The following is a 13,880-nucleotide window of genomic DNA, read 5'->3' on the forward strand; positions in this document are numbered from 1 at the left end:
AATCAACATTCATCTTGCCTTTTAAAGGGATAGTTCACCCAAAAATGAAAATGCTGCCATTAATTACTCACCCTCATGTCGTTCCAAACCCCTAAGACCATTAATCTTCAAAACAATTGTTGATTAAAGTCGTTCTTTTTGGTTTCTTTGTGCAAAAAAAGTGTTCTCCGTTTCATAGAATTACAATTGAACCACTGATGTCACATGGACTATTTTAAGATATCCTTACTACGTTTCTGTGGCTTGATCGTGGTAGTACTCTTGCTGTCTATGGAGGGTCAGAGACCTCTTGGATTTCATCAAAAATATCTTAATTTGTGTTCCAAAGATGAATGGAGGTCTTACGGGTTTGGAACGACATGGGGGTGAGTAATTAATGACAGAATTTGCATTTTTGGGTGAACTAGCCGATCCCTTTGATGAGCTAGCTCAGGGTTCCTCAAATCTTTCCCTGGAGGTCCAAACTGCTGCAGAGTTTAGCTCCAACCCTGATTAAACTCGCCTACCTGCGATTTTTCTAATGATCTTGAAGACTCTGGTTAGAGCTAAACTCTGCAGGAATGGTCCAGATTTCAGAAGACAAACCTGCGGCACGTGCTTATAGAGTTATTCTCCGCTGGTGTGGACGCTAATATTAGGATTTTATATTATGGCTAATATCATGGATTTAAAAATGAGAATTCTGCTAAAAATGAAAATTCTGTTACTCACTCTTATTGTTACTCATTTGTATTGTTTCTCTGTGAAACACAGAAGACGTTTAGCAGAATGTCCATGCGGCTCTTTTTCCACATAGTGAAAGTAATGATGAACAGGGGTTCTCAAGGTCTAAAAAGATTAAATGAACTTTACATTTTTGAAAGCTTTGAGCTTTTAGAGCTGTAACAGAGGGAGACATTTTTAATTTGTCATTTTTATGTCTTTTTTTCCCCCCCCTTCTTCAGAGCTTGAAAGTCCTTGGTCTCTATTCACTTTCATTGTAAGGTAAAGATCTTCTGTATTTCAGGAAAGAAAATCATGTGATTTGTGAGAGAAATGAGTTAAATTTATCGAAGGTTAAAAGGTTTTACAGTCTTATTGTGGCTTATAATTTTAGAAACCCTTTTATATTGGAGGGTATATTTGTGAAAGGCATAATAGAGAATTTCTCTGCAGGTGCTTAATTTCAAAACGCCGAATGAATATGTGTAATTGTTTTCACTGTGCTGCTGGATGTAATTTATCGTCATAAATGCCCTAGGTTAAATGAATTTAAGCTCACACACATACGCACGTAAGGCAGAATATAAGCCCTTCATTGTGTGTGGGGAGATTTCTGGGAAAGACATTAGAGATGGAAAAGCTATCTAAACTGACCTGAAGAGATAGCCCGTGTCAGACTCAGCCACCATGTGCAGAGCTCTGCACAAATACACACACACACACACACAGAGAGAGAGAGCTTCATAAGTGCGTATTTGAGCTAGGTTTGAGCTCAAAACTATCAATTAAACAAATGCACATGTTGTAGTTGATGGCTCAATAAAACAGTAAATGCCCTTAATGGGTCATGAGCATACTTTAAAGATAGTTCCCTATTTGATGTGAATATTACATTTTTCAATTTGCAAAAAATATATAGTTTTTAAGATTGCAGAGACAGAAATTAGGGAAATGACCAGTTCATTAGGGTTCACTGATGTTTTCCATATAGCTTAAATTTAACATTACATCACTTGCTAACCAATGGATCCTTTGCAGTATAAATATCAAATAAAATATAATAAATACATTTAAATATAAATATTTTATTTATTTGATGTTTTCCACACACACACAAAATCCTTATTTGTGGTAAAATAATTTTTTGTTGTTGTAATTAGCAATTCATTTAATTTTATCTTTGAAGCAGATTTCTTATGTGACAGCATCAATTTGGGGAAGTTGTGGCCTAATGGTTAGAGAGTCGGACTCGTAATCCAAAGGTTGTGGGTTCGAGTCTCAGGCCGGCAGGGATTGTAGGTGGGGGGAGTGAATGTCCAGCGCTCTCTCCACCCTCAATACCACGACTGAGGTGCCCTTGAGCAAGGCACCGAACCCCCAACTGCTCCCCGGGTGCCGCAGCATAAATGGCTGCCCACTGCTCCGGGTGTGTGTTCACAGTGTGTGTGTGTTCACTGATGTGTGTGTGGGTCACCATACTTGGCCGTATGTCACGTCACTTTCACTTTTTCACTTTCATTAAAGTTTCTTGGAGATCAAGTTGTCTGCATCTGCGCTTAATCAAGCCACTCCCATAATAGCTGTCATCACTCAAATTAATGCACGACTCAGATTAACTGTAAAGCATGTGTGTAAGACTCCAATACAATTATAAAGTAATTATTTCATCACTAATAAATCTTTCAATGAGTATAATGAGTATAGATACAGGCTGTGTCTATAGTATAGACTACACAACATTATTTTCAAATTAATTTTTTAATTATTACTATTTAAAATTAATGTCCCTGGACCAGTAGGGTACTCTTATAATAAAGTAGCGGTGGCTGGGACAAATATTAAGTATGATTGATTACACACACACATATATATATATATATATATCCTACACACACAGAGTTGGGTAATAAGTACTTGAAATTAGATTAAATTACCTTTTAAAATACTCATAATCAGACTAGTTACTTTTTTATGGATTACATGATTACATATTATCAATATGATACAAGACTATTCTATTATTCTATTTAAATCAATGTGAAAAATGAGATCAAAAAGGTCTAAATAAATCTAAAAGTAGTCTAATTATAGTACCTAAAATGTGTAATGTAACGGATTACATTACTATGATTTTTGTCATGTAATTTGGAATCAGAAATGGATTACAATTTGTAAGTAATAGCTCTGACTTTATATATATTAATAGCTATTATAATAATAATAATAATAATAATAATATTATTATTAGCCGTAATCATATTAATTCGATTTTTGTTTCCCCAAATTGCACAGCGCTACTTTTTTTATTCATGATATTAGAAAACACCAGTTACAGTATTCTTGTTAACGCTTTGTCTAATTTGTCTCAAGTACTAAAAGCATACAGTACTGTCACTCATTCTCAGTGTTGACTGTCTTGATTAGAACCATTTTGTTGAGAGATGGATATTTGTGAGTGTGTGTGGGCAAGAGCATATCCTTCAGCTTCACTTGATCTCTCTGAGGCAGCTGTCATCACTGAAGGATATGAGAGAGAATGAGACAAGTTAAATTATCTCACATTTTCTCTTGCTTTCAGGTTTCTTGCCCTATGATACTCACTTTCCACTCTTATTGTGTGTGTGTGTGTGTGTGTGTAGACTGTCTAATTCAAAACATTTCTGCTTTTTCGCTCTGAAAGGTTGTGAATCACCCCCATTGACGTGAGTGTCAGAGTGCATGAACAATTTGTCATTTGTCTCTCTCTGTCGTTCACACGTATATAGACTCTCCAAAGCGATAGCTCAAAATCATGGTGAAGAAGGACCGGTTGCCAAGCCTAACATGGCGCTGGCATAATTATCGCTTAAAAGACGTGTGTGTTTGTGCGCAAACTGACGTCAGGAGCAAATGAAGTTTCTCTCTTGGTATTTTTGTTTTGTGTGTGATTGAATGTTGTGGCTCATGTGCGGTTTCATCCAGCACTTTGCAGTCTGTATGTCTGAACACAGGCGACTGTGACCCGAATGCTGCTGACATGTGAAGCCAGGTCTGATTTTGGCCCTGTCCATCATCGTAACTATCATTCTCTGCTGACGTTTATTACTTTATGACTAAACAGCTCCCAAAAACACACACTGGCGTCACCACACCAACAAGGCCTGGCCCAAAATGTGACAACGTATTCAAGAATTATTCCATCCTGTATTATTCCAGTTTATGATGTATTGTCCCATAAGTCTGCTAAATATTGAAAAGAAATGAAAATACGTCAGGGTTTTTCCAGTAAGCATATTAATTTAGCAAAATGAAGCCGATTGTCTTGTTGTTGGAAGATTTAAAATTCACAGAAGTATGTCAATGAATTTTTTATTTTTTTACTCTACACTACAAGCTACTAAGAAAAAGTAGCTACAATAGATCATTCAACCAAAAATGAAAACTCAACTTCTTGTTCCAAACCTGCATGATTTTCAACGCAAAACAAAAAAATCAGATACTTTGAAGAATGTTTGTAACCAAACAGACCAAGCATCCATTAACCAAATGAATCGTACTGTTCAACGTTGCGTAGGGCAGTTCAGGACTTTCTATAGCTAGTCTCCTTATGAGAGTTTAAGGTAAATTTATTTAATTGGTCTCCTGAGCACATCCACCGCTAATCGTTTGAAGAATTGTAACAAGATGTTCTGACTACAACATCGATCAATTCCAACGGAGGAGTCAAGCCAATGTACCGCAAAAACGCTGTGTGAACCGGCCTGTATGTTAAAAGATTTTGAATGAAAGGAGTGATTGATTCTAACTGAACTAGTATACCTTTGATATGGTTATAAATAAAAGTGTAGTAGGCCAAAAAAATACTTAGACATACACATACCGACATCTACCCATTCATTTCTCGTATGTCCCATCTATCCTCTTCATTACACTATTTCCCCCATTACCTCCTCTCTCATTTCTTCCGCTTTATTTTTCTCCTCTCATTACACATCCATACTTTCTCCTCTTGCGTTCCGTCGGCTTGTTTCTAAGCTAACCTGATTTCAGCTCATGTAGTCTGCACAGATAAAGACAGATCCTACTCCGTTTAGTGGATTAGATAGTTAATCACAGTATATTACAACCTCTCTGTTGGCTTGCCATTGAAGAAGAGACACCTCTCTCAGCCAAAGCACATTAGATGGCCTAATCAGATCTCCCCTCCCTCTATTACAAATTGAATGATATAATATTTCTCAGTTTTCAATATTAAAAAAGCCCCCGACCTTTTAGTTTTGCCTTTCCAACGGGCGTGTAGAACTTCATCATGCCCCTATGATAGAATTAGCTGATATCTGAGCTTCCCATTCCAGCATGTCTTCATGGCATGTAAGCTTCCTCTAAGGCTGGCTGATTGAATTTGAGGGAGGCTACACCAACCACTTAAGGATTTCTGCACGCTCCTGATTGATTATGCCCTTATCGTATCATCTTGCCTGGAGTCGTTTGATAGGCCTGCTCTCCATACGTCTCACACGCTTTCCTTCTCTTCGCAAGTAATTTTGCATCTTTTTTAATGCCTTCCAGGCGCGTTTCGGACCTATTTCTCACGGTCTGTGAGAGAGACTCAGATAGTAATGGATAGCTTGTATCCTCTCATATAGAAGAGTTACCTTATAACGAGAGTTATGAATTGGCTATAGCTATGATTAGAGATCGAATCTTAAGATACTGCTTATCTTTGAACTAAACTATCTTGTGTAGTTTAGTTCAATCCATAAAATGTCCCACTTTCTAACAAAACTCGGATAGTCATGTTGATTTTTTTGATAATGAGAAAGACTTTAGAGTTTCATACATTGGTAAAGCTAGCTCAGAATTATTAAACAATACTAAACATCAGTGCATAACTTGTACTGCATGGTTTATGCTACAGGACATGAGAGGACCTGATATTAGTGATGCACCAAAATTAATTTTTCACTTAATTATAACAACAAAATAAAATTTATTATTGACAACAAAATAATTCCGGGTTAGTGACATCATGCAACGCTGGCCATACTGTGCTGCTTTAGAGAAGAGGAAGAAAACTAGTGGTGCACGTAAAAATCTATTCATATACTTTATGAATCGCGATTCTGTCTTCTAACGATTCTAATGAATTCACAAGTTTCAAAATCAATGTTCTAAAGCAGCGTTCTTAATACTGTTCCTCGCGTCCCCTGCTCTGCATCTTTCTCTCTCTCTCATTCAGATCAGCTCAGCTCCAACAAAAAAACTGTTCCATTTATACATTTATTTCCACATAGCTATGACAAGCGTTAAACATGGCACTGTATTAAAGCTTTAATCATGATAAAACCGTATATTAAAAGCTAACAAAAGCAGGAGCATAATAACAGTGTATCTAAAAGTATGAGACAACAAACATAGGCAAAAAACATAGGCCTACCATTAAAAGCCGTGCTTGCACAGGTTCTGCGCGATCCTCTTCACTAATATACTCTGCGTCTCAATCGGGCTCAAATTGACGACGCCATTGTTTACAATACAACCGGAGCACATGCCGCTGAGGTGAGTGGCGGGACGTTTAGATGCGCACTAGAGGCAGTAGCCAATAACAAAACACTGGACCAGATAACCAATCTGAGCCCATCGTGTATTTCTCAGGGAGGGGCTTCATAAAAGCAGAAAATGATCAGCGCGTTTATCAGAGAAGGGACACAGCGGTGTGAAATAAAGGTAAATTATGTGAAAAATAATGCTTTTTCTAACATACGAAGCATTAACACATGTTAGATTGCACCTCATAAACACAATCAAGCCTAGAAAAGAACCAGTCAACCACCCCTTTAAGAAATGTTCACTTTTGGTGAACGCAAAAAGTTTTTTCTATGACATCGCTGCAAAAGCCCCCTTTTAGAACCTTTATTGTTAAGAGTGAACATCACTGTTTTGGTCAATAGTTTTGGCCTTCCATAAGTATTCTAATCTTTTTTATCTGCAAGTCTCAGAACTCCTATAGCAACAGTTGCCTCTGCAGAAATTTAATATTTTTTACAATTTCGAAAAATAATAACACCTTTTCTAAAGCTTTTCTCAATAAGCCTCACAATATGAGGTAATGATGCACCGAAATTTCAGCAAGGTATTGAGAAAAGGTATTTCATTATTTTTTTTAAACAATCCGATTTAGGAGTTTTACCTGACAGAAGATAAAATGAACAAAAAAATAGACATACATTGAAGGACAAACTTTTGACTTTAGTTTAGTACATAACCCCCTAGAAACCACCTAGAACACCCTAGCAAATGAATGGCATTATACCTTGCATTTATAGCACTGTTTTCTTGCATTGGTAAAACGTTAACTTTTTCTTCAGAAAAATGTGAAAATCTAGTTCATCGCATTCAGAAGGCTTTACCTTCATGTCAACCTTGCATGTGTGTGTATGATTGGTCATGAACTCATCAGTGACCGGGGTGTGTAATGTGGTGTGAATTTTGCATGTACCTGCATGTGCATGCATGTGTGTATTTCCTGGGGTTGAGACAGACCCTCTCTCCTCGCCTCGGCCCGGGCGTTAATTAGTACACAGATAATCCAAAACCCACTCAGCATGTGAACAGACCGATTTGGAGCATGTCACTACAAGCACACTAATACACACAGGTATACACACTTAAACACACACATACACACATCTAATCTGACTATTTATAATCTAATATAAAGTCTAATTGTTTGAATGATTCATTGTATTGTATTTTTGAACTCTGGGTTTAGTACATCAGACTTATCGTCAAAATGTAACGGTCGACGGACTGTCTGGTCAGGGACTAGCTTAAAGTCAATATGAAAATTACATTCATATTCCATCTTACTTTTGTAATATGTATTTGAGAGTGAAACAGAACGATGTCCCCTTCTAATGGGTTATTTTGACTACGTTGTGGAGGATGAAGGTCAAGTTCTCCATCGTGAGTGTGTTAACACTTTTTATGGGGAGTGTTCCCGGTTCCGGTTGATCTAATTAATGCAGCCTAACAATCCTTTAACGGATTTGAATAATAGAAGTGTATTAGTATGTTATGTGTAAGCCAGGTTAAAGAAATGTCTTTAATCTATATTTAAACTGACAGAGTGTGTCTGCCTCCCGAAAATTCTACTCTACTGTTTTCAACAATAATAATAATAATAGTAAATGTTTTTCAGCTAAAAATTCAGCTTTGAAATCACATGAATAAATTACATTTTAAAATATATTCAAATAGAAAGCAGTTATTTTAAATAGTAAAACTATTTCACAATATTACTGCTTTTGCTGTATTTTGGATCAAATAAATGCAGGCTTGGTGAGCAGAAGAGAATTAAAAAACATTAAAATTCTTACTGTTCTAAAACTTTTGACTGGTAGTGTAAATTACAGTCTTGTTAATTATTTATGAATAATTCTCACTCCAGCCACTGGTTAATGAGGTGATAGAATAAAGAGAAATAAGTTTCAATAGACTAACATTTGAAGTTACGGTAGGAATGTATAGATAATGTGTGGTAATGTGAAGTAATCAGCAATCATAGGATTTATTCATGTTTTTTTATGCCAGGTTGGAGTTATACACTGATTTTCTGTCATGGTCCATGGACCCCCTGAATTAGCCTTGGCCACCTCATGTATAAAACTCTAGTTCCGCCACTGGACACATTTTTCGACTTGCAGGGTCCTCCGTTGCTTTAAAGATAACACAAGTAAACACAACATGCAGTTTTTAAATGAAGAGTTTTTTTTATGAGGGGACAACAAAATCCAAACCCACATGGCCCTGTGTGAAAAAGTAGTGGCCTAGTCAAAGTCCTGACCTGAATCCTATTGAGATGCTGTGGCATGACCTTAAAAAGGCGGTTCATGCTCAAACCCTCCAATGTGGCTGATTTACAACAATTCTGCCAAGATGAGTGGGCCAAAATTCCTCCACAGCTCTGTAACAGACTCATTGCAAGTTATCGCAAACACTTGATTTCAGTTGTTGCTGCTAAGGCTGGCCCAACCAGTTATTAGTTTTAGGGGGCAAACACTTTTTCACAAAGGGCCATGTGGGTTTGGATTTTGTTTTCCCTTCATAATATAAAAAACTTCATTCAAAAACTGCATGTTGTGTTTACTTGTGTTATCTTTGATTAATATTTAAATTTGTTTGATGATCTGAAACATTAAAGTGTGACAAACATGCAAAAAAAAAATAAAAAAATAAATATGAACAATGTACAGGACTCTCTGAGCTCCCCTATCTCCCCTATTTGACCGCTCCAGATACATTGACGCATCAGCCATCTCGCATTCACTATAATCATCAATTAATATTCGAAGATATACAAGTGTATAGCTTGCTGTTGTAGACGCACACAGTCAATGCGTGCAAAGATTTACAGACCGTTCCAAAAATGGCGGATGGCTTGCGTATCGTGGCCCATAGAAACAGTCGATAATGAGACATCTAGGTATATATATCTGTGGAGCATACTAAACCTCAGCCATGAAACTGGCTAACTAGCACATTATTAGGAAAGGCAATTTGCAAAGATCCATAAAAACCCTTATATTCGCTTCTTCTGTAGATAAAGCTGGATGACGAATGATTCGGGCAAACATAGATTCATTTATGTAGATCGAGGATCGGCGCATTCCCTTCAAAATTAAATTAACGTTAATCCTCTGCGGCTCAGATGTCGGGAGTAAATGACGACTGCTATATTCATTATTACATCCAACAACTAAACACTTGTCTTCCCCTGCACCGGAGTTGACTCAATAGCGGACAGCTCTCAGCTCATTCAGGGCAGGTCTAAGGTAAGACGGTCTTGTCAATCAACTCTCGTGGGAGTGGTCTGTACAGAACTACGTCATTCTGACTCTCAGAACAGCCTGATTTGAGAAAGGGGGTTTTAAAATAGGGTTTAAAAAAAAAACACTGGGTGGATTTTTTATCATTATAGGGTGGATGTGTACACACACTTCCAACACACATTTATGTTCAAACAACTTGTAAAATTAATTTAGCATCTGATGATTTTACTCTCTTCTTCACATAAAGACATCGTATGGCTTCAGAAGACTTGGAAGGCAAAATGACTTGTTTGTAATGCTTTTATGCTTGATTATGGTCAGTTTTTGCAATAAATACCTGTGACTGCACTTATATTAGCCTGTTATGTGTTTTATGTTCAGTGGTGGGTAGGTTTAGGGTAGTGGTGGGGTTAGGTGCTCCAGTGAAAGTATAAATTTATATACAATTATTTCTATTTTTTACAAATGCATGCAAACCATTAAACTAAGACAAACAACGGACCCTGCAAGTCAAAAAATTACGCTAAAGGGGTACCCTGAGCATCAAAAAGCGATGCCAAAGGGGTCCTGACCAAGCTTCAATTTGTGACGAGTTGGGAGTGAGAACGTGTTGGCCAGTTCACATTGACTGTGAAAGGCTGCATTACCTACAACAGTAGCCTAAAAGTATGCCTGAATGGCTATTTGGCTATTGGTAAACAGTATATTTGGTTTTTAGAGGCAGAGAAAGTCATTCCATTTAGCTTGCAAGACAACTGTTTTTTTTGTTGTTGTTTTTTTACACAGATGAGTCATGCACGCTAAGACCAGGATGCATTGAGAAAGTACACTGGGACAATTTTGTCTTCATGATGACTTTAATAAGACGTGGCAGGATGGTAGAGAGTAAGCGGAGAGAGGTCAGAGCAGAATAAGAAAACAGTAGTGAATTATAGGACCTTTCAAACTCGCTGGCCAAGTTACACACATTCGCATGCATAATGAATGATTGAGGCATAATTCATTCCACTGTTTGGACAGTGATTATTATAGCAGATAGACTTAACTGTTTTAGCTAAAACAGCATCCTCCTTTAAATGGATATTTTAGTCCACTCTCACTGCTAGAGTTTTCATTGAGCTCAGACTGTAGCTGTGTTCCAAAACGTAGTGAGCTGCCTGTCTAGGCAGTATTTTTGGACATGTTACTGTAAGCAAAATTACGCTGACATATACGCTTGGTATAAGAATTTGTAATGTGTTTGAAATAAGTCTCTTAGGCTCACCGAGGTTGCATTTATTTGATCAAAAATACAATAAAACAGTTTTCTATTTGAATATATTTGAAAATATATTAAAAGGATAGAAATGGATACATAATGGATAGAAAAATTAACAGAAAACCAAAGCCACTGGAATTATAAAACAAAAATTCCAGCAATCAAGAAGAATAAAATAAATAAATGCATTTTTAAAAAATGAAATAGAGACAGGAGTCACATGACGTGCTCATGAACCTAGTCGCACTCGAGTAGAGCTCTGTACGTTTGACCTCTTTTTGCTGATTTTTTCGTTTTGTTTTAAGTTTTATTAATTGGTGGTGCTTTACCTGATGGCATGCAGTCGTAAATATCAGGAGTTGTCTCCATCAGATTCTCCGATTAAGAAGAAATCCAAGCCACCGACTGCGAGCGATATGATGGACAAGATGGCGAATACTGTTACACACTTTGAGGACATTCTAAGAACCGAGTTGATGGCGATGCGGAACGAGTTCGCTTCTCACATGTCAGTTGTTCAGTCGCTATGCTCTAAACTGGATCTTCTTACAGGGGAAGTTGATGCAGATCACGATAGGCGCGTTGCCGTGCTTGAGCAACAGGTTGTGGACTTACAGGATCACAATAGGCGCAGCAATCTGCGTCTGGTTGGATTGCCTGAAGGTTCCAAAAAGGACGACCCTATGGGCTTTTTGAAAAGATCGCTACCGACGTGGCTCCCGTCTCTGGCTCCCGTCTCTGGCTCTCGTCTCTGGCAGGCAAAGAGATTGAAGTGGAGCGAGCGCATCGCGTGTACACAAGGCTCTCCTCAGATCGAGCTAAACCACGGGTTTTCATCTTTAAACTTACTGCGGTACACAGACAGGGAGCTCATTCTGTGGGCCGCCAGACTTCATGCCCCGGTGAAAACTTCCGACGGAGCAACGCTGTCCTTCTTTCCAGATTTTTCTCCGGTCACCCCAAAAAGAAGAAGTGCATTTGCTCCAATTAGGAAGGAGATGAGAGACGCTGGCATCCATAATTTTCTCATTTATCCTGCAACGCTGAAGGTCATTCTCAATTAAGGTGAACCTAAAATGCTACACTCCCCAGAAGAAGCAAGAGATTTTCTCAGATCCCTTTCATCCACCAACTCTCAGTGAACTCCAGCTGGACATTTGCTGTCTAATCGGAGAAGAGATGCTCTAAATGGTTAGGTGACTGTGTCTTTCACTGTTCACTTTAATGTTCACTTCTTAATTCATAGTTCATTGTGCATACAGTATTGCTTACTGATTATGATTTTTTATTTGCTTTTGTTGTATTCTGTATCTCTCTTTTCTTTCTATCTTTTCTTAATTTTTTTCTTTATTATTTTTTTAATTAATTTATTTATTTTATTAAATAGAAATACTACCTATAGTCAATATGTGACTATGGGGCCAAATGTTGGTGCTTCAGTAATGTGCAGGTTTTTGTTGACGCCACGGACAATATTAAGGGGTGCTGGCAGATCAAGGTTTGTTCTTGGTTTGATCTGCCATAGTTCATGGGAATGTGCTTGTTTTTTTAATGGTAACGGGGAGGGTGGGGGGTGGTTTAATGGTAGACTCGACTGGTTTTATTCTCAAACTTGTATTTTGTCTTATGCAGTAATTCTGTTTGATACCTATGACTGACCTTAATATTCTGAGTTGTAATATTAATGGGCTAAATGGCCCTCACAAACGTACAGGTTTTCTGGATTTTTTGCGAAGAAGAAAGATTGATATAGTGTTAGTTCAAGAATCCCATTTGAAAGAGGAGGATATACACAGGTGTAATAAGTTTTATGAAGTGATATCGCACTCATCTTCAAATACTAAAACCAAGGGTGTCCTAATATTGGTCCGGAGGACTTTAAATTTTACTATTTTAGAGAAAGGTTTTGATACAGATGGTAGAATAACACATATAAAAACAATAGTGGAGAATAGGAATATTGTATTTCTCTCAGTTAATGCCCCTTGTACTCCTGACTCTACTTTTTTCTGCTTTGTCAACCTATCTCTTGAAGTTTTCAGATTTTGAAATTGTATTGGGTGCAGATACGAATTCTGTAAAGTCGCATATCCTAGATAGATCTGGACCAAGGGAATCACACTCTCAAGCTTTGTGTTCTGACATACTTCGGCAATGTGTAACCTCATCCTTGTTGGTGGATAGTTGGCATTTTATTAAATCCTTCTGCTAAATCTTTCACTTTCTTTTCTGCTACTCATAAATCCTATTCGCGAATTGGCTATATTTTCATTTCTACTTCTTTATCTTCAGCTGTTCGTGATGCCCATATCTGTTCCTTATCTCTGTCAGATCATAATGTGCAGATTATCTTTGATCCCTCGGCCATCTCGTGCCACTAGATGGCGATTTAACCCTAAATTGTTACAGGATGAAAATTGTTGCAGTCAATTCAGAAATAAATTTACTGAGTTTATTGAAATTAACCAAGGTTCAGTGGATGATCCTCGAACACTTTGGAATGCAGTTATTATTATTTTCAAAGGAGTAGACCAAGCCACCTTTTAGCCCTAAGATTACGCAACAATGAAAAGTTTGCTAATATTTCAGCAGTGAAATCCCAATCTGGGCTCATTATGACAGACCCAAAAGATATTAATATCGCCTTTCACTCTTTTTACTCTAACCTCTATACTACTTCTGCTTATGGTGACCCTGACTCTTTTGCATCTTTTCTGTCCAACCTTGATTTACCTAGGCTGCCTTGTATACTACTTTTTGGTCAGATTTAGGCCCCCTCATGTTAGATATGATACATTTTTCAGTTACTCAAGGCTCATTTCATCTATTAATATAGCTGTTATTTCTCTCTTGTTAAAAAAAGATAAACGTCCGACTTCCTGTTCTAGTTACCGGACACTTTCTTTGATAGGGACTGATGTTAAATTATATGCTAAAGTACTATCTCGTCATCTATAAATTTATGTATAGGCTAGTTCATCACGACCAAACAGGATTCATTAAATCTCGCTCCGCTTCGGTTAATTTACGCAGGTAATATCATATTATTAATTCAAAGAATAGTTTGTCCTCTCCTTGCGTAGTATTATCTCTAGATGCGATGAAAGCTT

Source organism: Barbus barbus (assembly GCF_936440315.1).
Source record: "Barbus barbus genome assembly, chromosome: 8".
Lineage (NCBI taxonomy): Eukaryota > Metazoa > Chordata > Actinopteri > Cypriniformes > Cyprinidae > Barbus > Barbus barbus.